General features: G+C 38.2%; 1 protein-coding gene across 15 annotated transcripts in view; it reads right to left on the reverse strand.

Moving 5' to 3' along the window:
• The window catches only part of ADGRL2 (adhesion G protein-coupled receptor L2), a 387,834-nt gene that overhangs the window by 297,499 nt on the left and 70,288 nt on the right, over window positions 1-20,047 (reverse strand). For all 15 annotated transcript variants that reach the window (XM_065072729.1, XM_065072727.1, XM_065072734.1 and 12 more), the window contains one exon: window positions 14,739-14,799. The gene's annotated coding sequence lies outside the window, so the exon portion shown is untranslated. The remainder of the gene's footprint in view (window positions 1-14,738; window positions 14,800-20,047) is intronic.

A 20,047-nucleotide genomic window follows, 5' to 3' on the forward strand; every position in this document is an offset into this window, starting at 1 on the left:
AAGTTAATCACAACATAAAAAAATACACCTCTTGCCCTGAAAAGCCCACAACTTCGGAATAAAGATCCAGAGCCATGATCATTTTATATAAACAGTATGGGTTATACAGAATCACATCTTAAATATTGCATACCTTATAAGATATGAAATACACTTTCACATCCATAATTTCAGTCGCTGTTTTGCACTGTTAGCCTATTGCTTCAGAAACCTTGTTCAGGAGAAAGAATTCAAGCTCTTTTGAAAATGTCAGCTCCCATTAAACCAGCTCTCCAAAATAATGATGTTCATCTGATTTTTCCCTCTTTGATTAGGCTTGTATAATTCTGTATTATCTTGATAGCTTTGATGCCAAACAAGATTAAATTGTCATGTACAGTATATTAAATTTATAATCAGAATAAAAAAAATCACTTATAAGGCACTCAGAATCAGTATCTAGGGACACAGCTACTACATTTACATAATTTACACCACTGACATGCCATTATTTCCTAATTATTTATGGCCAATTATCAATTGCTGGTCAATGCTTGGAATCAGTCACTATAATTACTTCCCTACGGCCTCTTGTTTAGATGCAGAGACAGTTTTATCAAGCCTCCACACAGCACCAACATAAGCATTTCCTCTGCAAAGTGATACTATTTTTTTTCTCTGTCTTACATGTGATTTTTCTTCACTATGAGGAAAAAAATCTTTCAGCTACAAGCTCTGAAAGTTTTAAAGCAGCATTTCATTACTTCTGACACGTATTCAAAACTCCTGTACAAAACACTGTGAGGATTCCCCAGAAAAACCAAACCAAACCCCAAACAAAACAATAAAAATGCAGCGAAACTGATGTAGCAGCAGAATCCTGTTCAGCAATAACGTGATCTTATTGTCTAACCCTTTCTCTTTTCTACTTTTTCTTTTAGCACATTTTCATTTTTTTCCTTTTGTATTTGATAAAAATGGACAAAATAGCTGATTTCTGCCCTCATATCTGGATTTCACTTCCACTCAAATCAGTCCTAAAGCATGCAAACAAAAATCTGCATTTGAATTCCTAATGATTCCTCCTATTGTCTCATTGCTGCTACAACCTGTCAATCACCGCTGAAAAGTGCTAATCACTCCCAGAAATCCCAGTCTCGCAGACAAAAGTACCAGTCACCAAAAAAATAATACCAATTGGTCATGGATGGAAGGCAAATCTCACTAGGGATCAAACTGCACAATGGAGTTTATTAAGTCCATTTTGCTATAGTCTAGCTCTGCTAGCAGCATCCAACGGTTTCAGACTTTAATTTCAAAGTCAGCTAAAATCCACCAAAGTAACTTATATTCATTAGCTGGGCTTTAACTGAACTGCTGTGAAATCTCACGGCTGCAAGGGCCTTTAGTAGAAGTGGCAGCTTTCATTTTCAATTTAATACATCTAGTCAGATGTTCGGTACTTCTTTCTTAATCAGTTTGCTTTATACAGGCACTTGGTTCTTTACAAAATTGGTTCTTTAACTAATTGTATACATCTTTGCCTAATAAAACACATGAAAGAATACTTTGCCGTTCAGGCTCCGTACCTGACCAGGGACTGCTCTACCCTTAAAAATACTTCTTTTTTTTAAGCCTCAGTGCAGATTGTACTGTTTGCATTTAAAACTATAAACACAGTCTGTGTTTTCCTGTTACATCAACTAAATACTTAAGTATGTTTGATCTTAATAAACTATAATTAAGCAATATACAGTAATTACCTTTTCAAAATCCCTATAGTGATTATTACCTCTGGAGTTGACTAGAGGAGGCTAAGGATGTGCAATAATTGATTTCTATTGGTTATATGCATTCGACTTCCTATTTCTTAAAGAAGCAAAATATTTTAAATGGGTGAAACTTCTCCTTAGATGAGTAATGTTCATCTGGCTTTAGGTAGATACAGATGTAATCAGGAACTTCTACTGAAGTTGCTGTTGAAATTACATTTACCAGTTATTGCAGTGGAAGGACCACCCCTGAAAAAAAACTATAACACTTACATTTAAAAGCATTTGCAAAGAGGTGTGATTTGTATACAGCTTTGTGCAATGTGTGTTCACCTGCTTGGTGTGGTTGGATTTCAGCTGGGTTACAGCCTGTGATCCTGAACACTTCTTGCTTGAACAGGAACCCACAGCTGCCAGTCTCAGCTTCTGTGGCACATTCCATGTCTGTAACGCTGCAGAGGTACTTCTTTCTTTCTTTTGTTTTACTCCACATCCAACACCTGGAAAGCTATTATTTATTTGTATACTTCTATTTTTTTAAACACTTTTTACAGTTTAGATGTCTTTCTCTTTCTTATAGTTCAAATAAACAGCAACCTTCAGCACAGTGACTGAAAAGAAGTGTATAGCTCCAAAACACAGGTTCATCAATACTCTTCTTGCATGACTGCAGCGCTCACTCTTTTGGAGTTCTGATTTTAATACAAATAATAATGCAAGTCAAATGACTGCGCAGAAGGTGAGTCAGGAGGGGAAGCAAGCTTGCACTTCAGATACGCTCACTTTGTGATACAAACCTTTCTGTGCACATTAATTCAGAAGTACATAAATCCACAGTGCCACCTAGCCACCTGTGTATATTTAGTTTAAATGTGACAAAAAGAAAAGCCTTCTAAACTGTAAAAAGTGTTAACCAGCTCCCCTTCCCCTCCGCTTGCTGGATGTTGATGGAGTAGAATAATAATAAAAAAATAGCCCGACGTGTTTATAGCAACTGTTACTGACCCAAAGGAAACTTGCAAATCTTTGCTACAGCTCTGTGTTACACTGTTATTACTCCAAACAACATAAACTGGGATATTAGCTACACTGAATTAAAATGAAGCATTCTATAAACACCTGCTTTGTTGTACAAAACTTCTTTCCCTGAAACGTGGAACGTCTTCCTGTCTCTTTTTCCTTAATTTCAGTTCTAGCCTTAGAACTAAATTAGATTTTTACATTATGTTTATGTTGCAAGAATGTTTTAAAGCTTCAGCAAGTATCTAATTTATTTTATGTCTTATTATTGTAAAAAAATAATAAACTCAGGCTAGCAGATATTAGAAGAATGTCCAATGTCTAATAGGTATTCTCTACCGGTATTATTCCCTCAGCAGTTTTAACACATACTCTGAGTACACCAAGCCTCTTTGACAGAATACTCAAAGCTCTATGTAGTTCCCAGCTCAAGGTCTGACAGAAAGAACTTGTTTTTAAAACTTCTTTCTCCTTTGACAGAAACGGTATAGTATTCCCTGACTACCATCTACATTTTGCACAGGTAAGAAAATTATGCGAACTGAAACATCCCCAACAGCTACCCAAAGCAAAACCTGAGGGTGGTGGCTGCTGCACCCAGCAAGAGGCAGAAAGCACCAAATTGTTTCCTTTCTAGTGTATTTGCACCTCTTGCAGGCAGGACTGAGCTTTGTTGAACATTAACTTACACATCGCAATTGCAACGTGTGCAACACAGAGGGTTAAGGGTACACTTGAAAGCCCTCCCAACAGCACAGGGTTTTGGCAGATAGACAATCCCCTTTGAGGGCTCCACGTGAGTTCTGTGAGCTTTGGAGGCTGAACAAGGCAAGCTGACCCAAGAATTGAGAGAAGTGCCCCAAAAGCCTGGAGAGACTTTTCAGCCACTTCATGTGGCAGTCTACATCCAGCCTCTTTGTATGTTAGCACCAATAAGACATATGAACATGATTTCAGGGCAAAAGCTTTATTTAAAAATAATTCCAGTTAATGACAGTTTATTTAGAATCCTGCCAATACCTACCATGCAACGTATGCAAAAAATCTGCACTTTCAAGAGTATCTTTAAGGAAACTGAATAAGGGAATTCACTCAGGTCCCCATTCCCATAAAATCTGACACCAGTCTCTAACCAACGTAAAAAAAATAAAAATAACAATAATAATAATAATAAAAAATCCTGCTGTAGGTTCTCTGCCTGACCGGCTTCCCATGCTCTCTATCCTAGATTAATGCCACTTTTCTATATGCCTCAGCTCGGCCTCACTGTTGTCCTTACCCATAGATTCATAATGTCCCAGGTTTCTGCTACAGCTGTTGTCCCAGCATTAGCATTTGAAGTAAATGCTACCTCTTGCTGTACTCACCACCTACTTGTCCTCCTTGAGCCTTAATTCTTTCCAGCTCCCAGGCTTCCACATTTTGCCTCAGGTCTCCCACACCAACAACAATGTTGAGACCTCTGACTTGGCCCACCAGGCTAAAGAAGGGCCAACAGGCCAGGCTACTCTAAAAATGCCTCAGAAAGTAATTCTAAACATTACTCTGTGTGCATTTAGTTAGACCCCTGCACAAACATGGCACAGAAAGAAAGCCTAAGGTGGAGGAAAAAACAAAACCAGAAAATAAACCTTTACGGTATAGATTTTCCCACTTCTACACAGAGAATTTTTCACTTATTCAATTTCCTATGAGCAGAACCAGTGATCTGCTTTTACTCCCTGTTAAAGAAAGCATGCCAGAAAAAAAGCACACTTAACATACCAAAAAAAGAAAAAAGCCCCAAAGAGCAACAGACAAACAAATAGATGAGCTGTTTCTGACACAGGATAAAATAAACTGTTCTTACACAGTTTTCTTGTGAGTAAAATGGTCAGTTCCCAGCCTCCTTCTTGATACCAGACCTAAGTTGGTACCAGGGGACTGCAGACACTGTTTTTTCCATGGCTTTTTTTTTTAGATTTTCTTTATATCTTATTTTGATGATTCTTTTGTTAACCTCTGTTAACCTTTCTTAACACAGGTACATATAGAAATACATGCTCACGCTTCCCTCCTTCCTTACTTCCTGAACCTTCACTGGCATCTTTTTCCAGTTAAACACTTGATCCTCACAATATGAATCTGAACTAATAGGCCAAATTATACTGAATATATTGACAAGAGACAAAACAAAACAAACAAACAAAAAGATCTAACAGGTAAAAATAAAAGAACACAGTAATAGGAATTTTTTTAAAAGTATTATCTTTTGAAAATTAAATTTTGGAGGCAGCCCTGTAAACTTCACAACAAATTCCACTGTCTATCACCGGCTTGATCAATCTCGGCTATCGACTATTTCAAAGTATCCTGCCTGGTTTTGGCAGAAGTAAAAAAGTTAAAATTCAGGGTTTCCTTTGGATCCTTGTCTCACCCTTCCCAATGGAGTCCCCATCCTTTCTACACAGCTTCAATACTGGTTATTTCATATAAAAGTAAATGCAGTGGGCAGGATAATGACTGACACCTGATCCAAGACAATGGGGTAAGGACTCAGTGCCTGGTAGCCTTGTGCTTTGACAGGCTTTTTCTCCTGGTGACTCTCAGCTATTGTTTGATAACTACAGACTTCCCTTCCCACAGACCTTTCTGAACTCTGCTGTCTTTGAACAAGGCAAGAAATGTGAAGGAAAGTATTTACCAGCCAGTAATTACAAGCCACTCCTCATGTAAAGGTAACCGGTAATGAGAAATGTGCAGAGAATAGCTAGCATTGTCAAAAGAGAAAAAAAAAAAAGAAAGCTTGTAAAATGTAAAGCCATACAAAATGCCTTATAGACTTATCCTGCAGTAACTGTATCAATTAACCATGCTAAAAGCCCTAACTCAGATGGGCACTACACACAGCATGTCTGCCAGTGTTTTATTATCAAGTCCATTATGATGAGTTCTTGTCCTAGACAAAAGGAGAACAGAAAAAGAATTCAGGCTGACAAATTAGACTTGAAATCAGTTTCATTTACATAACGACTGGAAGTTCATTAATAACAGAGTTTTAATTATTCATGCTCTTGTTTCACTAGATACAGCAGTTTTCCCCCTGCTGTGCTGGATGTCTGGATTAGCTAAAATGAACCATAGCAAACTGATAGACTGCCCAGATTTCTTTGCTGCTTTCAAACTACCAAGGCGAGCACTTGGGGGTGGAGGAGCAGGAGAGTGCAGGGGGAGGGGAAGGAACCCTTTCCTTCAGCTGATGGTGTAACACGCTTATGAAGGAGATATTCGAATTCTGCTTTGGGTACAAACTTGGATTTCATGAGAATTCAACATCAAAATCCAAGCCCTAAGAAAAAGCTTGAGAAACATTCCCAAATTCTGTATCTATTTGCCAACTTCTAGTTCCTTATTTACATCACCTTAGATCAGTATCATCAACACTAGATATTTGTGTTGGGACACCTGGCATGAGCAGAGTATTTCTAGAGAATAACCACATTTCAGTCTCTCAAAGAGCTGTTTACATCTGTGCTAAAATCACAGTGGCTTCATAAATCAAATTTTCTCCCATTTCTTCTACACACTTTTGCTTTATATATATTTTATTTGGGGTTTGATTGGTTTTAATTATAAAATTTAAAAAAGAAGGTCAGAAGCTAATACATTTTCTATAGAAAAAAAATGAGATTACTAGGAACTTTGTAAAAAAAATTCATCAAAGTACAACAGCAAATGGACAGCTTTATCTCATAAGTTTTTCCCATCACAGCATCTAACAAGTAACTCCCATTGACTTCAACATATCCTGCAGTGAAAGAATAGGACCCGTGGATTTTACATGACTATTTGCTATTCAGTGAAACCTGAGGGCCCTACTCTCCCACTGCAGGACGCATGTAATACCCATTGAAATCAATGGGAATTACTCTTATGTCCTGCAGTACAACCAGGCCTCACAGCTACATGTCATGAACTATGAACACTAGCAGGTGGAAAAAGTGAAGGATGTTTGAAGAAAGATCCTTACTAAAAGCTGTAAGTTTTGAAATTCTTCCTTTTTCTTGTAGCATGTAACTAGGACATGAGACTATAGGTCTTTTATTCCAAAACCTGAAGTTTTCTGAAAACAAAACAATGAATGGAATAAAACCACTCTGTACAGAAATGAAAACAAACAAGTGATCTCTTAAGCTTTTATTATTAAGTGTTTGCTTTTTGCTGGAAACACCTGTAGCTTTTTAGCTGATTTTATCTACATCCTTGAAAAATTAATAATATAGCTAGGAAAAAAAAGTAATTATGAAAAAAGTCTTCCAAAGACAGGCAGAGATTCTAGACATCTGGATCATGTTTACTCAGGTACTTTGTTAGGAGCCTTTTGTATTATGTTGCTGCAGAGGGGGGCAAAGCGAAAAGGTTTCCTCTGTGTTTTTATTTGAATTGAGGTATGAGTCTAATTTTTGTCAATATGTTGCATCTTCCCATGCTGTTTATTAGTAGGTAGTGTGCATATCTTGTATATCATGTCCATAATAAATGTCACTGAATGTGATTTTTTTTTTTAACAGAAGCCAATTCTGAACCAAGAGAAAGGAAAGATGCAAGGGCAAGAGTCAGTAGATTTAGCCTACATTCCAGCTATATCACCTTCCCTCATCAAATAGCCTACCTGTTGACCCTGGGCCAAACCATAAATCCCTCAGACACGCAGATGGCTAAGGAATATATTCATATATAATTATTCATAGGAATTGTTCTGCAGGGCCAGACAACAATTCTGGGAGTCACTGTTCACCACTGTGAATAAACAGGGCACAGCCTGACCTTGTATTTTCTGTCCCACTCCCTAGAAATAAGGTAACAGTATTTCCCTGATTGCTCAGTTTACTCCACGAATACATTCCTCAGTCAGGTTATAGTGATGAACACAGTAAAAATCTGAAATGAAAAGAGCCGCTAGATTCCTGTTTGAGAAGATTTGCTTGATGTGGACAATTTCCTATCAGTCTCAGAGTGACAACAGAAACATAATGAAGGCATGAAGGGTGTATGGATGCATTAACCGTGTAATGTGTTTTCGATTGGACTTTGTGAGAATAATGTGAGTTTCTTATAGCCAGCTCCAAATTTAAGTTGCTCATAAAGAAACTAATGCTAAGCTGATAGGCTTGATAGGGTCTAGTGCAAAAAGAGTTCTGCTTACTACAGAGGCTTTGTATGGGCAGGAATCTCCCTAGGAATTTGTCAAAAAGCGACCAAGGTTATTCCAACCTAGTCTATGAATGCATTTCATTCTTATTCTCACCAGGTTTCCAGTCATACGATGTCTCTCATGTTCCCATGGGAGATCCCATGTTTCTAACTGTTCTTCTACTCTCTTAGGAAGCACACCAGGCAGCTCCCATTGCACAGATGGCATTCAGTGCCTGGCTGAACCCACAGACTTGGTGCTGTCTCAACGCCTTTTACTGGCAAAAACTGACTGAGTAGCCCTGATTGATACCCTTAGTAGTAGCTGGACAATCTGCCTTGCTATGTTTAATCCAAAGACCATGTGGCTGTTGGGAGACACTTTTTTAAACAGCTTTTTAACAATTTACAAGGGCAGCTTTTTTGAGAAATTATCTTTGCTGCTTTTAACATGTTGCTGTCTCTACACGTTTTTCGTCTATCACTGGATTTTCTAAAAAAAAATTAAAAATAATAATTAAAAAAATTCCTTGTATCTCATTGTGGTCTATTTTCAGTTGTTTTGGAGTTCTAGAATATAACTCAGAAGTGCAAAATCCTGGGAAATAACTTAGTAAAAAAGTGTCACATATGCAACCATGAAAAAAATATGGACACATGTATCACCTCCTTGTGACTGACAGATCATGTTGCTGAAAAACCTAACAAGAGCTAGAAGCTTTAAACAACACATTCTAGCGAATTAAACAGACTGAAGGACTCCCAGATTGCTTTTCTGGCCTACATTTCCAAATATTCTGAATTCAAACCTAGTCAAGACTTGACTATCTGAGGCCTTAAACTTACAAACAGAGACCTTAATTTTGACATAACAAATTAAAGATTAAAATTACCTACTTTTGATCACTTCTTTTTGAAAAGAGTGACCTACTGCACACATTTCTGAACTTGTCAGACCTAATAGTTTTCTCTAAATCAAGTCAGAAACTCAGTCCCATTTGGCCCACTGCTCAGTACGGGATGCAGTCAACATGCATTTTTCCACATAGGCAAACTGGAGAATTATGTTCTGCCTCTTCTCTAAGCAGGTTGCTTTGGTAGAGGTAAAGAGACAAAAGAAAGTTGTTTTTCAGATCTAATCTTTGTTATCTCCATTTTCCACATTTACAGTCCTCATGGTCTTACCTGCTCTCACCAGGAAGTTTCCAGTTATTCACTAGTTTCCCTTTAGCCTCAATAAGGAAATCTTCAAGTAAGGTTAGTGCAGAAGATTAAGACTGCATTAAGATTAAGTCTGAAATGTTCTGCTACCAATTAGCCCTCTAGTATTTCTGTAAGCCTTGAATTTTTGATGCGATCAATGACACCAAGTGGAGCCATCTTCTGTGGAGTGGTTATTAAAGATATAAAAATCAATACAAAGATGATACTTGGAAATCTATATCACAAGATAATGAATCACCATGAGAGCCAGCTAAGAAGGAATGTCAGCAAACCAAACAGAAGGTTTATGCATAACAAATTATTTGATGCCAGCAGAGTTTAAGCTAAATTTTGCATGAGACAGAAGTCTTCAGGCAACACTTACGATACATTTGCATGGCAAGGTTTTAATGATATGAAGACACAAGACCAACCATGCACAGGACTTTCTTTATGCATTAAAGAGAGACAGAAGGAGTGAGAGATGATTGAGACATATGGGATTAAGGCAATAATGCTATAATTTGACTTTAATGACAAAACAGCATCAAAATCTTTCTCTGTCAGTAATCCCCATTCAATTTCTTTTAAATGAAACATTATTTGCCTGCACCTTAAGTGCTGATTGTTATTGGAGTTGTATATTGGAGCTTCACAGGATACTCCAAATTTAATTTGAACTAAGGATTGATTTACTTGGCTTCAAAGCCTGGTTTTCCTTTCCAAAATTGAACTAGTGCATGACTTTGCAAGTTCATTTGGGTTTACTGCTTGACACAATTGTATGAGACTTTACAGCATTTATGGTACGTTTTGCCCTGCTGATCTCTTGTTCACTCACATGTACAGACACATACAGACTGAACTATTAAAACAAACACTTTTGCTGCCCCCCGCCTTTCCCTGGGAAATACATTCCTCATCGAAAGCTACTGATTCAAAAGACTCACACTGTTTAAATCCATATTATATGAAAAAGATCGTCACTTTGAAATTCTAATGTATCAATTACAAGGCTCTTAGAGCATTTTACTATCATTAGTTACGTTGTAACTTTTCTGAAAGATGAGAACAGCACATCCCCATTTTGCAGATCACTCATTTTATTGAGGGATGTAAAAAAACAACCAACCAGACATTACGTTATGACACGGTCTTTGGTAGTTTTGATTTTTGTGAGTTGTGGGACATTCACCTGCTAATTGCCTATCTTGTCTATTTAAACTGTGAGATCTTTGGGATACAGATAGATTACTATGATTGACCCTCAACCAGGGCCTCTGATCACTAATGGCATTCAAATGAATGTTATGAATAAAAATCAGATAATAGTATCCTGTAGGATGTGTGGAAGATCCAGAATGACAACAGGTCCTATGATGCATTTTATTCTGCTGTAGCTACAAAGCCAATCTCACCTTAACATTCCTATAGCTTTACTACAACTTTTTTTTTTAATCCATTTTTTTTAATATACAAACGGAATATATTTCTTTTTAGTGTACATATTCCATTTCAAGGGCTATTTACTCTTATTCAGTAGGATTAAGGCACTTTAAACACACCTATTATGGTACAACAAGTGCTTCCGTTTCCTTGTATTTCCTAGGCACACATAGCTTTCACATTTGCAGCTGGTAAGTAGCAACACTCACAGATAATCATGCTCATAATCACAGCTTATTGTGCTTTTAACAGGACACTAAATGCAAGCACATTTTTCTTTGTTAATCAGTAACTGTCCGTTGGTTGACAGCCAATAGATTTCTTAAAAAGAAGTTGCTAGTGTGCCATATCTCACCTATGCCAAATCTCCTCTATAAATCGAGAGTCTAAAAGACAACAGCGGCTCAGATCCTCAGCATGGTACACGCATACCTACAAAGGTTGCATCATTTGAGGTTTGGCCCTTTGTCCCGTAAACAAGAACAACACTGAAACATCACAGCAACTCTACTGCTATCAGCTAGAGGTTGGCTGGCAAGCTAGTGAATCAACCATCTAGCTGTATAGCAAAGCTTCTTTAAAACTATGTAGAGAAATAAAGAGCTGTGACATACTTTGTGCAGTTTTCACCAGTCATTGCAGTTTTGACTTAATTTGTTTCCCTCCCTCTTTGCATCTTGAGTCTTTGAAGGCAAATGAACCATTCGTTGTCATAAAACAAGGAGAACTAGAACAGCCTTCAGTAAAAACAAAAACTAACGGAAAAAGCAGATCTTTTGCAGGCAACATTTCACATGGCTCAAAACGTCTTTGCCGCAGTTTAAATTCTGCAGCCTTGCGATTGTTCTGACACCTCTTTATTGTTCCTTTTAAGTGCAAATGCCTAGGTAGCATCACTATAAATGAAACAGTGGCGTTCACAGATTGCATTCAACGGCTGTTAGAGCTTCCTTTCCTTCATCTGCACAATTTGCATCTATTATAGGCTCAGGAATACAGCTTTTGCCGCTTTTCGGTGGCCTCAGAGAGGCACAAGATCCACCCCCGTCCCCGCCAAAGAACTGCAAGGAGGTTGATCTTTAAAGCCGTTCCTAGAGGCAGCCCGGCTATGCTGCTCGCTGAAGGGTGGGAGGAGGGGAAGAAGCTTGTACTGTGAACACTTTGAAGGACACCACTAGGATGTGCAATGCAAGTTCTCTGAATGATCCCATCTTGTGATATCCACCACAAAATGTAGGGTGTTTAATTTGAATTGCTAATAAAGATGCAGAACCCTAGGCCGAGACTGGAGCCCAGGCGTTCACCACCTCCTGAGCATGGCTCTGAGGGGTTTTGCACAGTGATTTGTGCAGTACTCTGCCTCTGGGGTGCAAGAAAGAGGTGGGTGAATACATTTCATACCTGTGAAATTCACATTTCTTTCACAGCACCTCAGGGAAAAAGTGTGTATGGAGAACAGACTGTATCATCTCTCTTAATTCCCTATTATCAGTTATGTGCCGAGAATATTTTAACAAGGGATTTCTTCAGAAATTAACCACTGTGGCCTGAGTTAAACCCCTGGCTGGTAGCAAGGAAGTGTTTTCATGCAGAGCAAGATAAGATGCAGGAGATGCTCTATGTTTACTTTCTGATTGCTCAAACCATGACAGGAGAAAACTCTTAACAAATCAAATACACAAAGTGCAGAAGCAGCCTATTATTTATTCCTTAGAAAGTGATATTTTGATGATTTAACTGTTCTCCATGGGTAAAGAAATTTTTGTAGATGAGATCCAGAACCTTCATCCCCTTTGTGGAAATATTTGAAATAATTGACAGGTCCAGATAGTCCAAAATGGCACATTCCAATAATTAAAATATTAAAAGTATAAGATGTTCAAGGAAGAAACTTAGAGTATTTATGTTTAGTATTTAGAAGAGGCCTGATTTAGGAAAGGAAACCTTTAGGTATGATACCAATTATAATAAGGCTAGAGATGATTGCATATGGAACGTGGGTTTACTATCCTGTACAATTATTATTGCACAAGTCCAACATTGTAATACAGAGTCACACTACATCATGTGATGCCATTGATGTTCAGGTAGTACACACAATCACTGTTCTTTCCATCTTGAGACTACAGTATTGTGATATTCACACAAAGTGCAAGCAAAAAGACTACCACTATTATTATTATTATTTTTCTTTGTTGTGTCTCTCAGGAATCAGAAGATAAGCCAAAGCCAGAAGACAGGAATTCATTGTACTAGGCCACCCCGCTGATCAACTAAAACAATAAGTTATCATATGCTTTATCTCTGTGACAATGCAATGGGATTATATTGTTTTATCTTGTTTTACTAGCAAGGCATAATTGTATACAACCTCTCCACGGAGCACACAAAGTACCGAGACTTGGGATTTGAAAAAAGGAGCTAGGTGTACAAAAGGTTTTATAGTTAGTTAGTTTGTTTTTTAAATAAGCAAATACTCCATTTGTACACCTAGCTTTCATGCAATACAAAGTAAATCTCTCTTTAAACATGTATTAGACATTTTCCTGAAAACAGATAGTTGTTTCAAATACTGTTGTGTTCCATAGTTTAAAAAGATGAGATTTCAACACATAACCTAAAACAAAATCTTGGAAAGGGCTAACTTCTCTTATTACTACCTTTTCTACTTTGAAGTGACACTTGCCTATTACTACCTTAAAAACTATGCAGCATGATTTCAGAGTCCCACTATCGATATGCCATCAAATGTCTTGTTATTATTCTCCTATAAATTTGAACCAGAGACATGAACCTACAAATCGCAGTGCCTGAACCTTCTAAACTAGGCAGTGGCTATACAGAATATAGATTTTTTCAACCACTCTAAACATTCCAGCAATTAATTTTAAGCTACACCATTTACCTACCTAGCAAAAAATTAATTTATATAACATACTCTGATTCTCCAAATAAACTTACATAAGGGCAGGTTTTCTTCTATTATAAGAACATAAAAGTCTTTAAGATGAAGTTACAGCATGATTATTAGTATTCAAAGTATTAGTATTCAAAGGATGAGTACTACTGTAGCTACTACTGAGCTACTACTGTAGCTTATATGAAGCTATTAAACTTCAGAAAGTCTGCAGGCCCTATACTTACAACAAAACTAACTTACTGCCCAGTTGTCCCTGGCCAATGACATACAGATTGTCCATTATTACTAGAAAAGAGGAGTTTGGTACAGATACCACAGAAGGTGTAAACCAAACACAGTATATGTTTATGCATATTGATGAGTTTCATGTTCATATTCCTCTGTATTTCCCACTAAAACTGTATTTGAAACAAGGTAATTAAATTAGACCACTGGTAGAACTCCAGGAGAGATCAGCTCAATCACACAGAAAAATCCCAGTAGCTTCACTGATACTGGGTTGCACCTTTCCAGACAGAGAGGTGAATACAGAATAAACAGATGCAAGCAGGAAGATAACCACTTGGCAATACCTGGACTCAAGAGCACAGTAGCCAGCTAAGTACAATCATCCAAGTAGGAGGGGGAGCACAGAAAATGTTCATTAGGAACCCCTGCAAGGCTTTTCAGCTTCACATGGCACCTTTTTCGGCCCCTTGACACCAAACGCCAAATGTTACTGGCCCTTCTCTCAAAAGCAGCATTTTTTTAATTGTCACTGTGGCTGCACAAGCAGTGCCAGGAGTCACCCCGCTCACTTGCCTCATGCTTCCCACCACCTGGTGTTGGCAAAGATCCCTTTGGCTGGCTCGGCAGTGGGACTTTATTTTTCCTTGTGGCTCTTTTGTAAAGGGTACAATGTGGATCGTTGTCTCCTTACATATAATTAAGTGCTTAAGCGGCAGCATGTCATGCTGCAACGTCGGGATCTGAGTCTGGGTCCAGAGCTAGCTTGCAGGCTCAGAGGGGTGAAAGCCAGCATTGCACTGAATAACAGTGGTGAAAATTGCCAAAGATGGAGTTAATTCAGCTAGGATATATATGCACACACAAAATTTAGAGCGGCCTACCTTCATCTCAACTTGATCAGAAAAGTTTTAAGGAAAGGATAAAAGGAAACAGCAATGAAGAAGCAGCCAAATTAAGTCTGCCACAGTAGAATCTCCAATCCCTTATGGGTCTCTTACCGAGGCATAGGTCTCATTGTGCCCAGCTTCAGGTGAAGTGATGTCCCTGGAGTTCTGTCACCTGTAGGAAGCACAAAACCAAAAAAAGCACAACATATTAGCGGATTTAAAATATAAGCACTACAATCATTAAAAAACCCAAAATAAACAAACAAAAAACCCCAAACAAAAAACCCCAAACCACGATAAATTCAATCACATTCCTGGCCACAACTGAATCTGTACTTATCTAGCAAAGGGAAGCATGTGGGGGACTTTTCTTCCTTGGTTAGTGAACCTCGAGGAGTGCCAGAATAGTGTTGCAGGCAGAGAGGAAGACAGGGAGGAAGGAAAAGGTTGCCAAATTAACCCCACAGCTCAGTTTGGTAGCTGAGGAGGTGAAAAACTGCTGAATCCTCCATAGCAGTGGAAAGGGGTTGATAATAATAATTAAAAAACCAAAGCAAAATAAAACAAAAACCCCAAACCCTACCACCAACTAAACAAAAAGCACCAACAACAGACTCAACAACAAAACAAACACCCACAAAAAAAACCCCAAACCCAATGAAAAACCCCACCCCAAACCGATCAGTTCTAAATCTTCAACAATTAGTTATTTGAAAGAGCATTGTTGCCACCTGCCTGTATTGATCATGAAAATTAAGGTCATTCAGTGGAAGGCTGCCACCACCATTAGAACTGAATTTTTTTCTCATCCAGAAGGAAAGTAGTTGCCTTTGGAGACTGAATAAAGACAGGTCTAAATTCTTCCCCTACAGTCTATTCTTCTTCAACTATGGATCCAGTGAGAAAGACAAAGGGCTTGTTTTGATTTGCACATCATTGCTTCCTTTCATGCCCTTTTTCTTGAAGTGGCATGTGCTCCTTTAAAAGGAGCAGGCTCTCAACTTGCCGTGGACCCCATTGTTTTCTATCTGTGGTTGAAATAAACCTCCCAAAATATGTTTGGTTTCTCTTAAATTTCAAAGTGGTGCTGCAAATGTGTTAGAAGATATTTTAGCCAGAGCAGATTTAAAACTCCCTCATCACTTGTTGTGAAATAAAACACAGTGAAACCTCTCCCGTCATCATCAGTGAAATTCTGGTCAAGTCTTACATTCAGCTTTCTTCATTCAAATCTACAGATGTTATTTCGAAATCAACACAGAGAATGTTAGATTCCCAACAAATGCAACCAAGCAAATTTCCACTGGATTCAGTGAAGCTGCTGGAGGATTTGGCTTTGTGGTTAAGCTCATTGTTCCACAGGCTTAGCTGAGAGCGCACAGCACCCCCAGCCCCAGATAATCTTCCCATCCACTTCTCTCTCTTACTTTCTGCTCTACTCACTCCTGGTATTTGATAACAACTCCAGACTTACTCTTTGCCAAATGAAGCAGACAAGTGTTTCATTACTCATTTTTATTATTTTTAAACATGTTTATCTTACGAGTGGTTCTGTCTTAAATAATAAGAACTAATAAATAATAAAGTGATTTGATAGTGTCTGGGAACCAAGAAATGTTTTGCATTCTTTCATACATTTCTGATTTGATCAAAAATATTGTACTAGAAGAAATGATTACGTAAGGGTTATGGGGGAGGGGAACATGAAACTGGAGTTATTAATAACTGAGTACTCAAGGAATTCTTCAGCCTAAATTGGCTACAAGAATTTGATTCCAAGCTGAGACAGAAGATCTTCAATATAATTGAAGGAAAAAAAAAAGAGAGTAACAGCTTTGCAGCAAAAAAACAAACATATGAATAAAAGCTTATTTTGGAATTGTTACCCAGAGTAGTAAGTGAGAAACTAAATCAAGCTCACAGCTAAGACACAGGGACTCTATTCTTGTCTCAGTTTTGATCACTATGCAGCCTCAGGAAACTTCTTTAATATCTGTATCTAATGGATCAAATTGAGATATTGATACTCTCTTGTTTAAAGAGCTTTGACATCCTCTGTGCTAAAGTATTATTATGACGGCATGCCTAGGTCTGTGCCATGGTTTTTGAAAACAAAAGCTGCTAGTTTCAAGCAGAGAAGTAGCATATGTTCAGTTTAAAATTCAAATGTATTTATAACTGAATGCTAATAGCAATGTCATTTATTCACTTAATAATGCTGCAATAGGCTGTAAGAGGCAACCCATTTTTAATACATTTATTGGTATAGTACAGAGAAAGATGAGTTAAAACGTAGCTGAGATTCACCATAAGTTGCAGTGTACCATAAGGTGGTGAATGCTGCCCTCTGGCTCAGGTTGCCAATGGTCACTTATTTAGAAATGGTCTATTTTCAAAGTGTGGGGGAGACGGGAAAGGTTGCAGTTCAACAGCTTTCCTTAATACTTTGGTCGATAATATGTTAATTAAAATCTAAATGCTTAAAACAATATCGTATTAGAAATAATTTTCCTCAAGGATTAAAAGCTGTATTTATTTTATTTTATTTTTTTCAAATATCTGCAGTACAAAAGAGGAGCTATTTATGTATCTTTACCTTGAATGGGCTGTATAAAAGAGTCATGTCAGCATTCAACTTACAGGCCCGTAGAGCACAGTTTCTTTAACACAGAATTATTTTTAATGGTTGAAGAATACATATAGCTTATTGCAAGGTCTCATTTTAGAGTTTTAGGCAAGATTTAATAACAAATGAAAACCACAGTGTTTATCCATTCACACAGTGGAGGAAAGCTTAGTCCATTTCACTGAAAGACAGTGTGATTGAGATGTATGTGTCTGCAGCTTAAACATAACAGCTTTAGAATTTGCTAAAGATTATGCTTATATTATTCTGCTGTAGATACACCACTGCTTTTTTAAAAAGCGTGTGTGAACAAGTCTTTAAAAAAATAGAACACAATGATTTTATTGTGCTCTCTCTCCTGGAAACCAGGGAGCATCTTTCTGTTTACAAGTTGCACCTTCCCTAGTATTGCCTGCACTCTCTACGTTAGTTGGCAATAAGGGGAAAATCTCCTCCAGTTTGAAAAGTGAGAGAGAAACAATTTGTATCACAGAAGGTAAACGTTAGGCACTGCTCTGTTGCCACCCTCCTCATACCAAGTCTGCCCCACAGAAAGCCCAGAGCCAACCTGCCTTGTTGGTTGCTTGCCTGGCATGGTGATCCCCAGCCAAGAAGCATTAGACCTGGTGTTCTTCTGGGTGCAAGACTCAGTTTTATTTCTCTACCTCCTCCCACCCAAAATTCAGTGCTGCTGTGGGAGGTGGTGGGGGAAGTACAGAATAGAAGGTTACAGGCCACATGTTTAGTCCACATATAGAGCAAGTAGGATTCCCCCCCTGCAATCCCCCTGTCTTTTATAACCTCACCCTGTATTCTGATATGGTAGCATTTTATACCCATCTTGCACTCATGTGAAGGACTGTGTAACATTTAGGACAATAGAAAATCCAGCCCCGTGACTAAGTGCTAAAGCTCATCTTTATAGAATAGAAGCTGGAAGAGAGACTGGACGCCTGTTTCTCAAGATGATAAAATGCAGTGTTCTGGATACAAGGCAGTATTTCCCCTGGGATTGTTTCATTTTGGATAAGAAAACAGTAGTCTTTTCCATAGCTGAAGAGAAATTTTGTTTGTCTTAAGGGAGAAGGTTCAGAGCACCTTTGGGAGCAACCATCTCAGAATCAAATTGCAAACAGACAGGAGAAATTGATAGGGCTTTTTTTCAGTGATCATACAAACTGACATAACAGTAATTAAAAACAAAACAAACCCCCAAAACCCCAAACAACCTTTAGTATATTAAAAGAAAAAGAAAACCTAAAGCAAATGTTCAAAGGAAGGATTTTTAGAAGCGATGAATGCAATAAGTAGATTCAAAAGACCCAGTGGAATCACGTAAGGAGAACAAAATACCCTGGGAAACCTCATAATGTGCTCTAAGCTGCACTTAGTGAAATTTACACTCACAGAATGAGCCTTAAGAATTTTTTCCTATAAAAATGAGAAAAATCAAGGCAACTTGCAAACCTTCTAACTTAAGTTTTCGTTTGTGAGAAAGGTGAATGTTACACTAATTCTATATCCCTATAAATAAGAAGATATAGAAAAGCTTTTAGCATGCAAGATACCTCTGCTTATTTATTCAGCAGGGGATATTCAGAATCAAGTAGAAATTACTGGAAGTGAATCTGAGTTTTTCTGAAATAGAAATGCCTGTTTGGGAAGCCTGGTTTCCATGTCTTTAGCCACTAACATGGTTCCTAAGAAGGAAAATACCAGTTTTTAAATAAGCCATGTTATTAGAACTGATGGGAAGACAGAAAATCCTTTTTGCAACAACACTGAAGATTTGAAACTTGTCCTGCTTTGAGCTCATAAAAAGCTTTCAAAGACTTGCAAAAACCAAAATAGTATTAAAGTGGTTGTTTTGAGACTCAGTCTGCTTTGTATGCTCTATTTTGACCAGAGCTTTCACACTGAATTTGGCAGAACATGAAGCTGAACCTAGGTCATAAGTTTCCCAGGCCAGGGCCATAGCCCACAGAACATAGATGTCTCTACAGTTTGATAGAGACGTTTTGGATTTTATGAGATAATATATTTTTGCCTACTCTGCATGTGACAGAGAAGTCCCTAGTTCAAGTTCTTCCTCAGTGATGTGGCCAAAAATTTCAGTGAGTGGTGTTGGCATGGCAGGACCACTGGAATTTTTGAGGTGCTTTGATCTTAGAAAGATCACTACATGCACATGGCATGATTTGGCCAAGCTGGTTAAAGGTGTCCTTAGGAAATGCAATGGGTTTTGGGGACTATATATGGGAAGGCCTCTCCTGTACCTTCTTCATCTTACCAGTAGAAGATATCTTTCTCAAACCCTCAAAACATGCAGTGTTCATTCCTCCGTGTCTCTTCCCTTCATAGATATGAGCACGAGCATCCTCCCCTCCCCAGCCCCACCGTCTTGTTTCTCCTCTGCTACAGCATCTATTCACTTATTTTCTTCCCCCTGATTTCTGAGAAAAGTCATCCATGGGAAAGGGGGGAGAGAGAAAGGCTAGGGACTTGACAGGGGACTTGAGACAACACATGGTTAACATAGTTAAAGGTCCTAATCCCAATGGGGACCTAAATAGTGGAAATGCTGCTGGGCCTATTGTGTTCACATGTGAAGCCAGCCCTACACAATTTTCTTCTCTGATGGTATAGACAAAGTTCAGTCTTTGGGGGACTTCTGTATAAAGACATCCCTGTACTTCCTCCTGCAAGGACAGAGTTACTGAGCACAACAATGGAAGAGAAAGAAGATACGGAAGACCCTCTGCAAGGTTGCGATTCCCATCCTGTCTTTTCCAGG

This window comes from Columba livia, chromosome 8, assembly GCF_036013475.1.
Source record: "Columba livia isolate bColLiv1 breed racing homer chromosome 8, bColLiv1.pat.W.v2, whole genome shotgun sequence".
Taxonomy (NCBI): domain Eukaryota; kingdom Metazoa; phylum Chordata; class Aves; order Columbiformes; family Columbidae; genus Columba; species Columba livia.